This window comes from Pteropus medius, unplaced genomic scaffold, assembly GCF_902729225.1.
Source record: "Pteropus medius unplaced genomic scaffold, Ma_sr-lr_union100, whole genome shotgun sequence".
Classification (NCBI taxonomy): domain Eukaryota; kingdom Metazoa; phylum Chordata; class Mammalia; order Chiroptera; family Pteropodidae; genus Pteropus; species Pteropus medius.
Window position 1 is genome coordinate 7,889,892 of NW_024342257.1, and position 20,645 is coordinate 7,910,536.

General features: G+C 33.6%; 1 non-coding gene across 1 annotated transcript; it reads right to left on the minus strand.

Moving 5' to 3' along the window:
* Positions 1-19,430: 19,430 nt before the first annotated feature.
* On the minus strand, positions 19,431-19,532 carry LOC120600124 (U6 spliceosomal RNA). Its single transcript, XR_005652115.1, has one exon. It is a non-coding gene; the product is annotated as a U6 spliceosomal RNA (small nuclear RNA).
* Between the last annotated feature and the right edge of the window lie 1,113 nt (positions 19,533-20,645).

Genomic DNA, 20,645 nt, shown 5'->3' on the forward strand with positions numbered 1-20,645 from the left:
CTTCGAGAGGCCAACCCAGGAACTGAAGCTGGCTACCATTACTGCCGGGTTTGGGGCTGTTCATCAAGTTACGGGGCTCACCGAGGCCAGATACTGCATTTGTGTGTGTGTGTGTGTGTGTGTGTGTGTGTGTGTGTGTGTGTGTGTGTGTGTGTTTTGAGCCTTTGAGAGATTTATGAAGTCTGTAGCATGAGTTGAGACAGGCCATTTGTGTGGAGTAGAGTAATCTTGGTTGTCGGTCCTGGCTTTTGATCACTTTGAATATTTTGTGTCAGCTTGGGTGGGTCAACAAATTGGGAGAGGCGGGGTCTCAGGGAATCACCTGGGTGGAACAAACTATGTTATTCAGGTTGATGAAGAATCAGATATGATAAATATCTGAGTCCACACATTGGGAGAGGGGAAGTCTCAACAAAGAAACAATTTATATGGCCAGTATTTCTTTCCGGGAAAAAACTGACCCTCTAGCCCTCTCCCTGAAGCTTAACAACTCAACGTCTCCCCATATGTCCCTGGAAGTTCTCAAGCAGTTGCCCCAGTGCTGGAACTCAGAGCAAGGTGAGTTTGTCAGTGAATAAGTTCAGAAATGGGTGTTTTAAGAAGAACATCTGCAAGTCCTGCAGCCCTTTGTCTCACACAACTACAATCTCCACTGGAATTTCCACAGCCAGAGTTTGTAAGGACTTCTCTTCCTGGCACTAGAACCCTGGGCTGAGAGCCCAGTGTGAGGGTGGAACACCACGCTCCTCAGTGGGGAGTGAGGCTCTACAGCTAAGATAACCCTCTTGATTCTCGTTCACCATACACTGTTGTTAGACCAGGCTGTTTTGTATCTCTGCCTCTCCCACCAGTCTCGAAGTGACCTTTTATGTATGTCTCCAGTTGTAAGACTTCTGTTCAGCCAGACCTCGGGCCACTCCCAGTGATAGTTGTTCTGTAGTTTTGTTATGATTTTGGTGTTGTCACAAGAGGAAGCAGGCACAACATCTATCTTCTATGATATTTTGTTTGCTCTCTTACTTCTGTGTCTTTTTTTTCCTGGACCAGTTAAATCTAGTAGTGCCATACATACAAAGTGCCATACATCAAACATTAGTTCAGTGCATATACTACATCTTGTAAGATAGTGCCCTAACCCTACAAGATCGTTTCCCTGAACTGACACCTTTACTAATTTTCTAACAGGGCTTTCTAATCATTTTATCAGGACAACTGCTTCTAAAAAAAATGGAGTACATTGTGAAATCAATGAATCCCACAATCATAAGTACATTACACAACCCCTTTGACTGTAACATAACAATTGCCCATTTACAGCTAGGTCTCTTATATTATATTAATCCAACTGAGAATAGGCTTGAGTCCTTTCTGCTTCCATTAGTCATTTGTAGAGAATTTCCTGTGAGGCCATTAAATTGGGCTGAAAGAATGGATTCAGTGTAATAGAAATATATAATATACAATTCTGGGGCACCAGTTTGAGTAATTTACTGATGGTTTTCATACTTACTCTAGCCTGGTCCTGAATGTCTTATTCCCATCCCTGAATGGACTACTGTTCTGCCTACCTAATTATAGGATATGGTGAATCTACATATAATTGACAGTGTATGTCCCATGGTTGAGTGCTTAAACTTTATTATTACCCAGTAGTACACAGGAAACAGGTTTTCAAATGGAGAGTAAATTCTGATGCAGAAAACATAGTCTTGTTCCAGAAACCTAGAGGCCTGTTCTATATTGTCTTATTGGGGCTTGCTAAAGACACCATGAAGTATTCTTATCCACCATAGATACATCTAGGTGCTTCGTATGGTCCCAGTGGTGGTGTCCATGATGATGTACTCCAGTGAACATATCATATTTGACACAGCATCTGTTATTAAAGCTACAATTGTTCATGGCAGTCTACCATCATCCCTTATGACTCATCTATATTTTTCAGGGAACAGACTATTGAATTAAAAGGAGATAATAGGAGAACTCACTATCCTTACATCCTAAAAGTATTTGATGATCTCTTTTATCTTTTAGAATTTCTCCAATTATTTGGTATTGTTTCTGATTTATTGTCTTGGTGTGTGTGCTTGGAGTAGTACTGTTTCAGAGGCTTTCACTTGAAAGCTTCCTGCCATAAAAACCTGTGCTTCTGAACCAATGTAAAGTTTCTGCAAGCTTCAATATACATAGCATTTGGAGACCTGGGAAATAACCACAATAAGAGTCTTTGGAACAACTGGACCCAATTTATCACCAACTCTAACTCAAAAACCATTATGATATTTGAAGTTTGTCTGTGTTAGGGCAGATCGCATATATAATACTCCTCGAAAAGTCTGGATATTCCTCTTTCTCAACTGCAGACTTACCCTGGCAATTGGCCACAATAGGTCTGATGAAACCCAGAGAAAAGTTGAAACAGCTGGTGGAGTTAGGAGATGAGGGTATGAAGGTGACAGTTGGGACTTTCAGTTAAATAAATGATTGATGCCCCATGAGACAGTTGGGGCCAAGTGAATCTGAGAAAGGGTATAAACTGGATTCACTGCATCTGTTTTATACCTCATTTGTTTCCTCAAAACCCAAAGGAATTTCCAGCTAAAGATATAGATTTTATTCAAGTAATTGCCATCAATGCATCTGCATTTGGAGCATGATAAAGAGAAAAATTTGGAGCATGATAAAGAGAAAAATAGTAACAATATTATGTATATTGTTACTATTCTCTTTTGCTATATGAGCTCTGATAATCCCTACTTAACCAACAATAATAATATTTAATAAGTTCTTACTATGTATCAAATGTAGTATTACATATATAATTATATATGTTATATATTTATTGGTATTATTTTATTTATAGTAATATAAACATAATATAATAAATATAATATATGTTATATGTTCTGTGTTACATGTTATATGTTACATATTACATATTATATATTATATAAACACACACATACAAACATTTCTAATCCTCAAATCACTTTATGATTAACTATTATATCACCCTTTCCATAGTCTATAAGTACTATTCTTGCACACATATTGTTACTATATTGAAAAAGGCGTTCCATTTTATATTTCAGGATTTTCTTTAACTCACCCCTGAGATTTGGCTGTCAATGTAGAAAGATCAATGTATGCTATTTTTCTACTCTTATACATATATATTTTGAAATTCTCTGATATAAATATATCTGCCAGAAAAAAAAAATTCTTTTTTTTTTTTTTAGTGGAAAAGTCTATTTTAATCACTTTACTTGATATCATAAAAAATGAAGCTTCTTAAAATGAGTCAGACAAAGTACTATTACAAGTGTCATTAATAAATGTTTAGCTATATAAGATTTAAAATTAAATTATGGTTACAAGTGGCAGAAGGACAGTTATGTTGTTAGGCTAAAACAGAAGTGATAAATGTGACTCGCCCTTATTCTCCTGTATCTTAAAAATTTTTAATAAACTCATTGTCATCTTATTATGTTTGCTGAATACAAAGTTGAGCAGTGTATATGGGACATCTGGGACTAAGATATCCAGCAGATTCATCATTGTCTTCTTGTGATACAGCTTTTAGTAGCATTGCTGTTTATTCCTAGCAATATTATTTTCCTTGTATGCTATCTCAACTACAATTCCTTCATCTGTATAAAAATATTCATGCTAACGTAAAGGCTGACAAAGTTCTATTACAAGAAAGGTGTTAAAAATTATTTTCTGGACTTCAATTTTGCATAAATTCAAGGTGTGAAAAATAGATTTTTTAAATAACATTGCAGATTTTCTATAATTTTTTTCATGTTATCTGAAATTATTTTCTTCGAGAGCAAAGCAGATAACCTCTGTCTATCCCTCAAGAATAACTTGCCAACAGGTATAGCAACAAATCACTCTACTTTTTTCTTCAATCACAATAAATAGCTTTAGTATATCTTTAAGAAATCACCAACTTCTTTCATCACTGAATAAAACAAAACAAAACAAAACAAAACAAAACAAAACAAAACAAAACAAAACTCCCTAAATTGGTATAATAAAAATGAGCTTCTTTGGTATGCTTTGATCTGTTGAAATTCATCATACAACACATGGGTATTAGAGGATAAGATTAATGAGTAAAGATTAATTGTTGCCAATGGAAAGAGGTTAAGTCAGAATAATTATTTATAAAGTTGTTCCTCTAAGTATAAATTTTAGTCTTTTAAAATAGTATGCTTCTTTTTTGTGATATTTTCGAAAGTAAATTTCAAAGAAATCACAAATTACATTATTAATAAAGAGTAGATTGAATATTAAAGTAGACAGACAATATTCATTCATAATAAATTCTACATAATTGTGTTAGAATTATAAGATTATGGTAATATTTCTACAAGTGGACTAACATTTAAAAGCTGTGTTTTGTAAACAACATAATTTAATTATTAAAATATTTGGTTTCAAATGTTGATTCCTTACAAAACAGATTCATTTCCCCATTAGATTCGATTTTTGCCAATTCTCAACTTGGTGGCAGTATACTCTGATTTATATATCATCCTTCCCTTATTTCATTCCTCCTTCCAAGTATTCTCCACATTGTGTTGAGTTCACTATGAAAGAAGCAGAAGAATAAAATGAGTAAATTTTAGCAATTACTCTTGTAAATGTCATTAAACATATGTGAGTTTTAGTTATCAACAGATCTGTTTTGCCCAGATATGATTGCTGATTATGATCTGGCCACAATCTCTAAATCAATACCCATAAAAAAAGAGGTCCTTACCAAAAACCTTCTGTCATGTCATAAAATTCAGGTTTGGGCAAAAATCTACCTATCTATTCATTCAAAACAATATTTATTGAGCAACTACCATAAAACAGGCAATGTTCCAGAAGTTGGGGATAGAATAATAAACTAAATTGAGTGGTAATCTAAATATTCTGATAGAAAATGAAAACATGCATGATGTGGTAGAGAGAAAGGTAGAAATTATGGGATGAAGACTTTAAATAAGAAAGAGTGATTGGGATTAAATGAACAAGGAAGAAGTTGTATTTGCTAGAGACATACACAGTTCATCCACAGTAAAATTATAAAATACAGTGTATTGTTTCAGATGCTATTAACTTGATAAGTGTGTTTGGAATTTTTGACTATTTTCTTGACTGTTTCTGTTTTCTTAGTGTATTATGAACAAGAGACATTAGATGAGAGTAATGAGGAAGAAGATTGTTGAAGGCTTATCAAGAGAGAATGTGTGAAGTAGTTGCTAAAAATGTAGGAGAATGAATAGACCAAGGAAGCATAGTATGATTGCTAAGAAGTGTTAAGAATCCAGTTCAATTCATAACTATAGATTTAAAATAGTTCTATCAGTATTTTTTTTTTGCCAGTTGATTTTGAATTTATAAGATCAAGCTCATAGATCCATCCAGAGTTGTAGTTTTGTGAAGTGAATAAAACAAAATGAGAGAAGGGAAAAAGAATCACATATATTCAGAAAAAGTAATTATAGCCATTAACCATAGAATTTACATGAAGAAGAAAAGAAATGAAGACTTGAAGTATGAGAGTGAAAATTGATTATATCAACAGATTATCAATCTTGGTACAGTTGTGTAATTGTTGCAACTGGGGAATTAAGATAAGTGAACTAGAAAAAAGGATTTAGTAATCAGAGACTGAGATATATAAAGTCAAGGTTATGGAGAGGTATAATTATTGATAATGACAAGCTCACAAATTTGACAATAAGAGTAAGAGACTGAGGTAAGGTGAAGTACAAATTGAAGAAGAGTTCGAGGAATTGAAAAGCCAGAGGACTGAAAGAATAATCCACAAGTATATTAAAATTACTAAAGATCAAGAGTAGTGCTGGCGAGACAAGGTAGAAAATATTCAAGAGATGAAGAAAAGTGGATGTTATATGTTGAATTTTGTCCTCTCAAAATATATTTTCTAGTCCTAACCACCAGTACTGCAAAATGTGATGCTGTTTGAAATAGTGTTGTTCCGGTTTAATTAGTTAAGTAAAGGTGTGGTAATATTGGAAAGGTGGACCCTTAATCCAATATGACTAGGGTCCTTAAAAGAAAAGAGAAACACACATGGAGAGAAGATGACCATTTGAAGACATGGAGTCGGGGCAGTTTAGAGTGATGCTTCTATAAGCTGAACAATGCCAAGTATTGCTGGAAAGCACCAGAAGCCAGAGGAGAGGAAAGATTCTTCCTTGTAAGTTTCATAGGGACTTTGGCTCTACTGACACTTTGACTTGAACTTCTAGCTTCCAGAATTGTAACACAATGCATTTATGTTATTTAAAGTATTCAGTTTTGGTACATTGTTAGAACATCCCTAGGAAATGAATACAGTGGGTATCTGTAATAAAAAAAAAAAAAAGGAATAATTGTTGGAATAGACAACACTACCAATTTCAGGCCAAATTGTACCAGGAATATGGGAAAACAAAACTAAGGCAACAAATAAACAAACTTTACCACTTGAAAGTTTTGCAATTTAAAAGTAAAATCAGCAAACAAAAGATTCTGAGCAAGAAAATGAATGAAAAATTTACAACAGAGATTGAGAATATGTAAATTTTACAAATCAATCCTACAATCCACAGAACTCAATGAGTAGGTTTGGGGATTGAGAAGATGGGGACAGATTAGGGACAGTCAGAGAAATGTGAAGAGTTTGATTGGAGAGAAGAGATCTGAAGATGTTGAACTTCTTGATATAAATAGATAAGAAGGACACAATGGAATTAACACTGATGGTTTCTAAAACCAACTATAGTTGCAAGGCCATGAATCTTGGGGGGAAGGGATGGGCGAGAGTTCTGTCCAGACATATTTGCTCCGAGACTTCTCTTTTATGTATTGAGGCTATCAGAGTACTGGTGTCACCAAGAAAGATGAGGATCTCTGTGGACTCCCTTGCCAGTGTGCAGATGATGATTTTCAGACCAACAAAAGGAAAGAAACATGCTAGCCTATGTGGGCAATCATTGGCACCTCTTAAATGATAATGTTGAAGCTATTGTAGGAATGATGTTTCCAGGAACAGTGAAATGTATTAAGGTACTGTTCATTAAGGGACTCAGACAGGATGGTCAAAAAAAAAAAAAAAAGCATCCCAAAAGAAGTAATATTTAAACTGAAACCAAAGGATTCTTAAGAAATATGGCAGAGCGAGAGACATCCTCAGATCTCTCCCTTTGAAACAACAATAAGCTGAATATCTAAAACTCAACAAAAAACACCCAAACTGTACACCAGCATATGTGAGCATGGGATATGAGCATAAGAGATACCAAAGGTCAGAACCCCGGGTGTTGGGCGGTGAACCGGAAGAAATAAAGAAGCTGACTCTAGCAGTCACCAGAGCTCCTAGCAGCAGGAGCAGGAGGGAAGGAGGTGCAGTAACTTTCCTAATCAGCCTCTGGAAGTGTCCGAACTAGCAGCAGGCAGCAAGGCCCAGTCATCAGGGCAGAAAGCAGAGAAGTGGGATGGGACCACAGAGAAACAACAGTTGATATTTACCGGCCCTAGTTGCAAAACTGAGGTTGAGCCACAGCCCCCAATTCCCAACCCAGAGGGCCCCTCCTCCCAGACCCTCCAAGACCAATCACTGCAGAGCCCCAGAGGAATCTGAGCAAATGCTACCGAAACTGTTGCTAACACTAATAGGGACTGAAACTGAGAGTAGCAAGTGTGATTAAATATCTACAAGAAAATATTTAAAAAAAAAAGACATTTAAGCATTATATAAAGCAGGGATCCAAGAGGCTTAGACGTCACCTACTGGAAACCAAAAGAAAAGTGCATTCTTTGCAGCAGGCTAAAGAAAGACCTTTATATAATAAATCTTCATTCTGGAAAAAAACAGCAGAATACACTTCCATTAATGCCCAGACAGAGAAATAGTTCATTAAACACCATGAACAACCAAGATAACAAGGCATCTCAGAAAGAAAGAGAAAAATCTCCAGAAAATAAGCTTACAGACATAGAAATATTCGACTTAAATGACAGAGACTTCAGGATGGTACTTCTGAAAAAACTCAGTGAGATCAAAAACAACTTAAATCAACAATTCCAGTAATTGAAAAAACAACTAAATGAACAGAGCAAGGAGAAACCAAATAGAGGAACCAAATAGAACTTCTGGAGATGAAGAACACACTGCAAGAGTTGAAAAATGAAATAGCAAGATTAAGAAATAGAGTTGACCAAATGGAGGAAAGGATCAGTGATATCGAAGACAGAAATCTAGAAATAAATCTAGAAATAAATCTAGAAGAAGAGAGAAACTGAAGAATGAAAACTAATAAAAGAGAATTTCAAGAACTAGTTGATACCATCAGGAGAAGAAACATAAGATTAATAGGCATTATCGAAGGTGAGGAATAAAAACAGGAATTAGAAAGCATTTTCAGACAAATAGTGGACGAGAATTTCCCAAATCTAAAGAATGAGCTGGAGCTCGGAATTTAAGAAGCTAACAGAACATCCAGTTATGTCAACCCAAAAAGGCCTTCACTGAGACACATTATATTAAAGTTATCAAAAATCAACGACAAAGACAGAGTTCTCAAGGCAGCCCGGGAAAAGAAGATGGTAACTTATAAAGGAAGACCCATTAGAATCAGACTACTCAGGGCAAACAAGCCAGAAAGAAATAGAATCAAATATTTTACTACTAAGTGAAAGGAACTAGCAGCCTAGAATAATGTATACAGCTAAGCTCTCCTTTAGATATAAAGGAGAAATTAAGACCTTTCCAGACAAAAAAAATTGAGGGAATTCTTCACTATGAGGCCTGCACTACAGAAAATACCGAAAGGTGTCAGCTCACCTAAAACAAATAACAAAACAAAACAAAAAATACATAATTAGGAATAAGATGACTAGAAGGCAAATAGAAGCAGAGAAGTGCAACTCTTATTATGAACAGGGCATTATAAGCTTAAATAATAAAAAGAAAATTGCTATAGCAAGATAGTAATAAATGTTCAGCATACATAGGGACAAACTGAGACAAGAATGACTGAATAGGGGAGGATTCAAAAATCCAAATTCACAAAGGGGAAAGGAGATAAGGCATACGCAGAAGAAAATAAACACCTGTATGTATATATAACTATCCTTTTCACATTCGTAATGGTAACCACACACCAAAGTTTCAGAACTGAAGTATATAACATAAAACAAGAATTACCACAGGCAAAATCCACAAAAGCCAACCAAAATAAAGAAAACAGAAGCACGAGGACAAGGAAGCAATGGAAACACTGAGCTACCAGAAAGCAAAAGATAAAATGACTATAAGAAAACCTCATATTTTAATAATCACCCTTAATGTAAACGGACTGAACTAACCAATAAAAAGGCATAGAGTTGCAGAATGGATCAAAAACAAAACTCAACCATATGCTCCCTCCAGGAGACACGTCTCAGCTCTAAAGAAAAATAAAGACTAAAAATGAAAGAGTGGAAAATTATATTTCAAGCAAATGGCATTCAGAGAAAAGCGGGAGTAGGGATACTAATATCGGATGAAATAGACTTCAAAATAAAAAAATGTAAAGAAAGGTATTGAGGAACACTTCATAATGATAAAGGGAATCATGCACCAAGAAGACATAACACTTATTAATATCTATGCTCCCAATCAGGGAGCCCCGAAATATGTAAAGCAATTACTAACAGAATTAAAGGGAGAAACAGACCAAAAACACCATTGTAGTAAGGGACCTAAACATCTTACTGTCAGATATGGACAGATCATCAAAGGAGAAAATCGATAAGAAAATAGCATTCTTAAATTACACATTAGAGCAACTGGACATAATTGACACATACAGAGACTTCCATTCCCAAACAGTTGTTTATACATTCTTCTCTAGTGCACATGAAACATTCTCAAGAATCGACCACATTATGAGGCACAGAGATAGCCTCAACAAATATTAGAGGGTTGAAATCATACATACTATATTCTCTGATATTAATGCTTTGAAACTATCGTTCAACTACAAAAAGAAATTAGGAAAAAAACACAAATACATGGAGATTAAACAACATACTACTGAAGAAAAAATGGATCAGGGAAGAAATATAAAGAGAGATCAAGGGATACATAAAAACGGATGATGATGATAGTACAACATATCAAAACTTTTGGGACATAGCAAAAGCGGTCATAAGAGGAATGTTCCTATCATTACAGGCTTATCTCCAAAAAGAAGAAGGAGCCCAAATAAACAACCTAATGCTTCATCCTAAAAAAAAAAAAAAAAAAAAACTAGAAAAAGAAGAACAAATGAGGCTTAAAGTCAGGAGAAGGAAAGAAATAATCAAAATTAGAGCATAAATAAATGAAATTGAAAACAAAACAAAACAATAGAAAAAATAAATACGACAAGGAGCTGCTTCTTAGAGAGGTTAATAAAACTGAGAAACCCCTGACTAGACTTGCTAAAGAAAAAAGAGAAAGGGCACAAACAAAATCAGGGATGAAAAAAGAGGAATTATGACTGACCGCAGAAATACAAATATCATACAAGAATACTATGAAAAAGTATATGACAACAATTTTAATAACTTAGAAGAAATGGACCAGTACTTAGAAAAATACAACCTTCTTATACTGAATCAAGAACTGGAAAATCTAAATAGACCGATCAGCAGTATGGAAATTGAAACAATCATCAAAAACCTACGAAAAAGTCAAAGTCCAGGACCAGATGGCTTCATCAGTGAATTAGCAAACTTTCAAAGATTTAATGCCTATTCTCCTCAATCACTTCTGAAGAATCAAAGAGGAAGCAATACTTCCCAACTCATTTTATAAAGCAATGTTACCCTGGTACCAAAACCTGATAAAGATAACACAAAAAAGAAAACTACAGAATAATATCTCTCATGAACACAGATGCAAAAATCCTAAATAAGATACTAGTGAACCGAAAACAGCAACATATTAAAAAGAGTATACACCACGATCAAGTGGGCTTCATTACAAAAGCACAGAGATGGTTCAACATACACAAATCAATTAATGTTATACACCACATAAACAAATTAAAAAATAAAAATCATATGACCATATCAATAGATGCAGAAAAAACCTTCGACAAGATACAGCATCCATTTATGATCAAAATACTTAATAAAATTGGTATAGAAGGAAAGCACCTTAACATAATAAAGGCCATATATGGCAAATCCTCAGCCAACATTATACTTAATAGTGAAAAACTAAAAATCTTCTCTCTAAGATTAGGAACAAGGCAATGCTGTCAACTGTCTCCACTGTTATTCAATATAACATTGGAGGTCCTAGCGAGTGCAATCAAGCAAGAAAAAGATATAAAAGGGATCCAAATAGGAAACAAAGAAGTTAAACTGTCACTATTTGTGGAATACTTGATTCTCTATATAGAAAACCCCAGTCTCCACAAGAACACTACTAGAAACAATAAGCAAACATACTAATGTCTCTGGATACCAAATCAACGTTCAAAAATCCATAGCATTCCTATTCTCTAATAATGAAGCATTAAAAAAGAAGTGGAAAAAATATTCCTTTTGCATTTGCAACAAAAAGAATAAATACCTAGGAATAAATTTAATGAAACAAGTGGAGGACCTATATAATGAAAACTGTAAGACCCTATTAAAAGAAATCGAAGGAGATACAAAGAAATGGAAAGATATTCCATGTTCTTGGAGTGGAAGAATCAACATAGTTAAAATAACTATATTACCTAAAGCATTATACAGATTTAATACAATCTCTATGAAAATCCAATCGGCATTTTTTTAAAGAAATAAAACAAAAAATCATCAGATTTGTATTCAAGCACAAAAGACCCCGAATTGCCAAAGCCATCCTGAGAAAAAAAGAATGAGGCTGCAGGCGTCACTCTGCCTGACTTCAAATTATACTATAAAGTGACAGTAATCAACACGGTATGGTACTGGCAGCAAAAGAGAAACACAAAGTAGTGGAACAGAAGTAAACTCATAATTATATGGGCAAATAATTTTCAACAAAAAAGCCAAAAACATACAATGGAGAAAGAAAAGCCTCTTCAATGTATGGTGCTGGGAAAATTGGAAGGCCACTTGCAAAAGAATAAAACTAGACTGTTGTCTATCATCACACACCAAAATTAACTCAAATTGATTAAGGACCTGAATGTAAGACATGAAACAATAAAATGCATAGAAAAAAAACATAGGATCTAAAGTCAAGGACCTTGGACTTAAAGAGGATTTTATGAATTTGACCTCAAAAGCAAAGGAAGTAAAAGCAAAAATAAATGAATGGGACTACATGAAGCTAAATGCTTCTGCTCAGCAAAAGAAATTGTCAAGAAGATAAATAGACAACTATCCAAATGGAAAAATATATTTGCAAGCAACACCTCCAATAAAGGTCTAATAACCAAAATATACAAAAAACTCATACGTCTTAATAGGAACAAAAAAACAAATGATCCAATCAAAAACTGAGCAGAGGACCTGAACAGACACTTCTCCCTAGAGGACATGCAAATGGCCAACAAATATATGAAAAGATGCTCAACATCGCTAGCTATTAGAGAAATGCAAATCAAAACCACAGTGAGATACCATCTGACACCTGCTAGAATAGCTATAATCAACAGAACAAGTAATAAAAAATGTTGGAGAGGATGCAGAGAAAAAGGAACCCTCATACACTGCTGGTGGGACTGCATATTGGTACAGCCACTATGGAAAACAGTATGGAGGTTTCTCAAAAAATGAAGAATGGATCTACCATATTATCCAGCAATCCCTCTACTGGGTATTTACTCCAAAGACTTGAAAATCCAAATCCAAAAAGATATTTGCACACTGATGTCCATAGCAGCATTATTCCCAGTAGCCAAAACATGGAAGCAATCGAAGTGTCCTATGATAAATTATTGGCTAAAGAAGCAATGGTATGTATATACAATGGTATATTACTCAGGCATAAGAAGAGATGAAATACTGCCATTTGCGACAACATAGATGGACCTCGAGATAATCATGATAAGCGAAATAAGCCAGACTGAAAAAGTTGAAAATCACATATCACTTATACATGAGATATAAACCTGAAAGCGACAAATGAACAGAAGAAACAGGTACTCATGGACATGGACAATGGACTAGTGGTTACCAGAGGGTAGAAGGTGTGGGAGGAGAGGGGAAGTAGATAGGGTAAACAGGGTTAAATGTAGGAGGGTAGGAGGAGGGTGAAGTGGGTAAAGGGGATCAAATATATGGTAGCTGAAAGAAACTGGACTCTGGGTGGTAGTCACACAATAGAATATATAGATGTCAAATTATAATGTACACATGAAAATTATGTAGCTATTAACCAATATTACCCCAATAAATTAAAAAAAAAAGAAAAAGAAAAGACACACAAAAAAAGTTGGAATGGAATAAACAGGCAAACAAATACACAAATAAATAAATAAATAAAATCAAAATAAAAAAAAATAAACTGAACCCAAGCAAATGTTATTATTTCTCTCAACTAAGGTCAAAACAGTGTGGATTAATAAAAGTGAAGAGATGCAAAATAATTAGGTGCATAAAACAGAACTTATCTCTATTTGGACAGAGTGAAAAGGAGGATATAGTCAAGTAAATTCTTCATGTTCCTGGCTTGAACAACTGATTTAAGTCATTAACTGAAAAAAAGAAGAGTAAGAGAGGAACAAGTAATTTGGGGCAGGCCAATTTGCTTCAATATAAATTTATTTTATTCCATTTCATATTGGCTCTCAACACTTTCAGTAAATGTTAAATTTATTTTTAAGTATCAAATTCCTCACACGACCTATTCTTAATATTTTCTGTACCTCTTTACCACCATCTCCCTCCATACTCTGTAGATGAATTGCTTAACTTCCTATTCTACTGAAAATAATTTTTTGAGAAGACAAGTAAGGCTTTTTAAAAATGATCTCTCCTAATTTCAATTAAAACATTTTGCCAACCTTATTCTATTCTGCAATTCTCAGAAGTGTACCTCTTCTTATTTGTTTTAAGAAATCTCTCAGTACTTGACATCATTCTCCATTTGTCATGTCCAGTTGAATATCTTACAGGCACTGCATAAGTATATGATCTGTGTTTTTCCTTACTCTGTGCTATTGCTTACACTGTCACCTGACTGAATTACTTTTTCAGTGCTTCACATTCATGAATCTCCCTCTTCTTCAACCTTTTGTCTTATCATCTATCATGTAGGAAATTATTTTGTTCTTATCTGAATTCAGATTATTTCTAATCTTTACTCCTCTAATGCCATTTATTGTTTGTGGTTATTTATGTACACATTGTTTGTCTCATCTACTCTGATAGTTATTTAAGGGGAAAATAACTCTTTTTCGTTTCTATTATAGCATAACACCTGGAGCAGTGGATTGCATATGATAGTTTAGTTAAAGAGATTTTAATTGATTGAATAAACAAGAACTAGCCAAGGTAACTATAGTGGAAGTTGTGATTAACGAGAACCTTCTATACTATTAAGTTTCACACGAAAAACGTATCCCCAAACTTTCATTTGGACCATTTCACTGTGGAAGCTAGAAGATGCCTTTGAAAATGGGCCTGAGCCCTTTGTGTTTCTCACTCAATCATAAGACATACCCCCATAAATTCTAACATTTTGTTCTATTAATCCTAATAACTTATTAGGATTAATAAATTATTAATCTTAATAAATTATTAATAAAGTCTAACATTTTGCTCTATTAATCTTAATAGAGCAAAATAAGAAATAAGATGGTTTCAGATAACAAACCATCTTTTTGTTTTTAAATTCTAGCTACACTAATTTATGCTTTCATAATATTGTTATATATTTGTACATATTTTTTGCTAAATGATTCTTTTTTCTTCTAAATTGTCCACATTTCCAAATAAAAGACCAATTATCATACTTACATATTTGTGAATGCTTTGAAATTTAAAAATAACTGATATTTAAACATAATCATAATTAGTGAAGCCCTGTTTTTCATCAACCAAAGCTCAACAAGAAAGCAAAAAGCATAGAATCAAGATAAAGTTAGGCTAGATTCAAGTATAAATTTTCCAGCAATGAAAACTGCTAAGAACTTAGATTTGTATTGGAAAATTTTTAAAAATGCCCATGCAAGAAAACCTAAAATGCAGAACTGCTATAATAAAGTTACTGAAAGTGCAACTTTTTCTCTACCAAGACTCAGTAAACTTTAGACTATGCTCACCGATCCTGTAAATGAAATTTACAAATAATAGTACACTTACTTAAAAGAAAAGTTTTGGTCACAATATGACTAACAAATAACAAATTCACAAATTATTTCAACTTTTGACCATTTTTTGTGATGTCCTTGCTTTGCTTATGCTCAATGTATAACCAGCTTTTCTAGCTTTTATAATCTATTTCCTAGAACACTAAGACAATTATTTACATATTAAAAAGTAACCATTGTTTGAGTAGAGACAATACCAAACACTTTATATAATCTTCTTCCTTCCTTCCTTCCTTCCCTTCTTCAATTTCATTCTGCATTGCATTTCCGGTACCATTGCGTACCATTTCCGGCTGGTACCATTTTCATTTTAAGCTTAATAATAATAACTTAATAATAATGACAGCAACCTGACAATGACATTTGTTAACAACAATAACAAATTGTTTGGAGAGGTGAAACTCTCCGTTTTGCTGTCGAGATAAAGATGCTGTCCGAGATGGCTGCGGCTTTAAGCTTTCATTCCATCTACTGAAAACACACTCCAAAAGAACTGAATCAGATCCAATCATTCAGGAATAATTTAAAAATTTTTTGGGGTCAACAATGCAAAGTTTGTGTAAAGTTGCTATGTTATCCAGGTGCAAGATTCAAAATTCTACAGAAATCTTGCCATCCCAGGATCTGTAGCAATAGAAGGATCTTGCAGAGCCATGCATAATTGTACCCTAGAGAGAACTAAAAGATGAAATATCTGCTACACACAAAAAAAAATAAAAGAAAAACAAGTAAAATAGTTTTGTGGATAGATGCTGTGGTAGATGCAGGCATTGTAGAGTTTTAATCTTAATAATTTGAGTGAGATCGCTTTAAGTAAAAATTAAAAACTTTTATTTGATAGTGAATGTTTATTTAGAATATCAAAAGAAATATTTAGAAATATTGAAACATCCAAAAAAAGAACATCATATATATATTTTAGCTTATTATTAGTTTTAAGTATACAGTACATTGGTCAGACATTTATACAGTTTATGAAATGATTCCTCTGAATACATATTTTCTCCACTGGCTCTACACCTAGCCATTACATTACTGCAGAATGCATTCCCTAGGCCGTGCTCCCCATCTCCATGACAGTCTATCAAATACCGATTTGTCATTCTTTAAGCCTTCACCCCTTTCTCCCAGCTTCTCAAATCTCCTCTCCTCTGGCAATAATCAGATTGTCATCTATATTTGTGTCTGTTTTTGATAGTTTGTTCTTTTTGTTCCTTAGATTCCACATATAAGTGAAATAATACATTATTTATGTTTCTCTGTCTGATATATTTCCCTCAGCATAATAACCTCTAGGTCCATCCATGTCATTATTAATGGTAGGATTTCATTTTTTAATGGCTGAGTAATATTCCATTGTACATATGAACCATAAATTATTTATCCAATTATCTGTTGATGAGCATTTAGGTTGCTTCCATATCTTGGCTACTGTAAATAGTGCTGCCATGAATATAGGGGGTGCATAGATTTTTACAAATTATTGTTTTGGTTTTCTTTGTATTAATACCCAGATGTACAATCACTGAGTCAAAAGGTATATCTATTTTTAAATTTTTGAGGAACCTCCAGACTACTTTTCATAGTGGCTGTACCAATTTATAATCCAATCAACAGTGTATGAGGATTCCCTTTTCTTCACATCCTCAGCAACACTTGTTATTTGATTTATTGATGACAGCCATTCTTACAGGTGTGAGGTGATATCTCATTGTGGTTTGAATTTGCATTTCTCTAATGATTAGTGACCTTGAGCATTTTTTCATATGTCTATTGGCCATTTGTATTTCCTCTTTGGAGAAATATCTATTCAAGTCTTCTGCCCATTTTTTCAATTGGATTATTTGCTGTTGTTGTTGTTGTTGTTGCTGTTGTTGTTGTTGTTGAGTTATATGAGTTCTTTATATATTTGGATATTAACATCTTATCAGATGTATCATAAGCGAATATATTCTCCCATTTACTGGGTTGTCCTTTTGCTTTGTTGATGGTTTCCTTTACTGTGCAAAAATTTTTAGTCTGATGTTGTTCCATTTGCTTATTTTCTCTTTTGTTTCCCTTGCCTGAGGAGATACGTCCAAAAATAAATTACTAGTAGCAATATCAGAGAGATTAATGCTTATGTTTGCTTCTAGAAGTTTTTTTGTTTGGGGTCTTACATTTAAGTCTATAATCCATTTTGAGTCTATTCTTGTAGATGGTGATCCAGATAAGAAAGTGATCCAGTTTCTTTTTTTCTTTTTTTTGCATATACCTGTCCAGTTTTCCCAACACCATTTGTTTAAGAGACATTCTTTTCCTCATTGTATATTGTTGCCTCCTTAGTCGTATATTAAATGAATGTATAGGCATATGGATCTATTTCTGAGCTCTCTATTCTGTTCCATTGATCAATGTATCTATTTTTATGCCAGTGTTGTTTTGATTACTATAGCCTTGTAGTATAGTTTGATATCAGGTAGTATGATACCTCCAACTTTGTTCTTCCTTCTCAAGATTGCTGTGGCTATTTGGGGTCTTTTATGGTTCCGTAGAAATTTTAGGATTATTTGTTCTAGCTCTCTGAAAAATGCTATTGGTATTTTGATAGGGATTGCATTGAATCTACAGTTTGTTTTGGGTGGTATGACCAAACAATGTTGATTCTTTCTACCCATGAGCATGGTTTATGCTTCCATTTATTTGTATCTTCTTCAATTTCTCTTTTCAATGACATAATTTTCTGAGAACAGATCTTTTGCTTTCTTGGTTAATTTGACTCTTGTGTATTTAATTTTTTTTGATGCAATTGTAAATGAAATTGTTTTCTTAATTTGTCTTTCTGAAAGTTCATCACTGGTGTATAAAAATTCCACTGACTTCTGAATATTAATTTTGTTTCCTGCTACTTTACTGAATTTATTGATTAGTTCTAACAGGTTTTTGGGGGAATCTTTAGGGTTCTTTATATGTAGTATCATGTCATCTGCAAATAATGAGAGTTTTACTTCTCCTTTTCCAATTCAGATACCTTTTATTTCTCTTTCTTGTCTAATTGCTCTGGCTGGGACTTCCAATACAATGTTGAACAGAAGTGGTAAAAGTGAACATCCTTGTCTTGTTCCTGATCTTAAGGAAAATGCTTTTAGCCTTTCTCCATTGAGTATGATGTTAGCTGTAGGTTCGTCATATATGGCCTTTATTATGTTGAGGTATGTTTCCTCTATTCCTGCTTTGCTGACAGTTTTTATCATAAATCGATGCTGGATTTGGTCGAATGTTTTTTCTGCATCTATTGATATGATCATATGATTTTTATCTTTCAATTTGCTAATGTGGTGCATTACATAAATCAATTTGCAGATATTGTACCAAACTTGTATTCCAGGAATAATTCCAATTTGATCATGGTGTATGATATTTTTAATGTATTGTTGAATTTGGTTTGCTTACATTTTGTTGATGATTTTTGCATTAATACTTATAAGAGATTTCAGCCTATAATTCTCTTTTTTTGTAATGTCTTTGTCTGGTTTTGGAATCAAGGTAATGGTGGCCTCATAAAAGAAATTATGGAGCCTTCTCATTTTTTGAATATTTTGGAATAGTTTAAGAAGAATAGGTGTTAATTCTTCTTTGAATGTTTGATAAAATTTGCCTATGAAGCCATCAGGTTCAGGACTTTTGTTTTTTGGGAGTTTTTTGATTACTGATTTAATTTAATTGGTGGTAATCAGTGGGCTTAGATTTTCTGTTTCTTTTTGACTCAGTCTTGGAAGATTGTATGTTTCTAGGAATATATCTTCCATATTGTCCAATTTATGGGCATATTTTCTTATGATCCTTTGTATTTCTGTGGAGTCTGTAGTTATTTCTCCCTTTTTATTTCTGATTTTATTCATTTGAGTCCTCTCTCTTTTTTCCTAATGGTTCTGCTTAAAGGTTTATCAATTTTCTTTATTTCTTCAGTGAACCAGCTCTTGGCTTCATTAATCTTTTGTATTGTTTTTTTCTGGACTCTATTTAATTATTTAATTCATTTATGTTCTGATCTTTATTACTTACTTCCTTCTACCTACTTTGGGTTTTGTTTGCTGTTTTTGTTGTTGTTGTTGTTCTTTTAAAAATATGGAACACTTCACAAATTTGCATGTCATCCTCGTGCCTGGGCCATTCTAATCTCTGTATCGTTCTAATTTTAGTATATGTATTGCTGAAGGAAGCCAGAACATAATATTTTTTTAAATTAGTGTCTAACAAATCTCTTTTAGATTATTTTCGTACATTTTTTACTTTATTCTCTTTGATCATCTAGTCATAGGACAACAATATTATGACATCATTTTCTATAAGGAACAGAGAATAATTTAGTTTTTTTCCTAGCATAGTTTAGAAAAATTTCTTACAGTTTTATTACTTGTAGTTGGAAATGCCAAGCTATGGAATTGTAGCCAAATTTTTAAAAAATATCTATTAAGTCTATATCATACATAAACACTAAGATTTGGAATAAGATTCCAAAACTTAGCTTCTGGTTATACAAATTTCAAACCTTGTTTCTCATGCACTACTAACATACTTCCAGTACTGAGTACCTTGAGACAGAATTATATTACAGTATGACCTATGACACTGCAATTTGATGTCATGATGCACAGTGAATTGGCACAGTAGGAAATAGGAATATTCTGGGAAGCCGACTCTATAACACATTGACTAGTAATAATTTAAATATATATAAACAAATGACTGTTGTCCATATAAACACTTACAAATGTAAATGTACCCCCAACTCATATTCTTCTAGATCCAAAAATGTCTGTGTCCTTTCTAATAACACCTGATAAGTTAGGAAGTGTAACAAAGAAGAATGTGGAGTGGAAAGAGACAGTAGTCTTAAGTAATTATGCTTAAAAAACCTTACTGTTAAAGATTTTACAAAAACACACAACACATAGGAACACATCTGTAGGCACCTTCCAGAACCTTAGAAGTGGCCAATGAAGTGAGGGGCTCAGATATTAAGCTTCATTAGCTTTACAGAAAATTTGTCTCTCGTGGAATGACAGACTCATATCATATTAGCAGAATTATTATTTTTTTGTTCATTAGAAACATTTGTGTGTGTGTGTGTGTGTGTGCGTGTGTGTGTGTGTGTGTGTGTGGTGGGAGTAGGAAGAGGAGGTGAGGTGCATGGCAATGTAACTATGTGTGTTTCAGTCCAGAAATAGTTGACAAACTCAAGCTGGGAATTTATAATGGTTACTCATTAAGCTTTCTGGAAGTAAGATTCTTTACACAGTCACATTTCTTAATCCAAGTCATTTTTATCTCTAT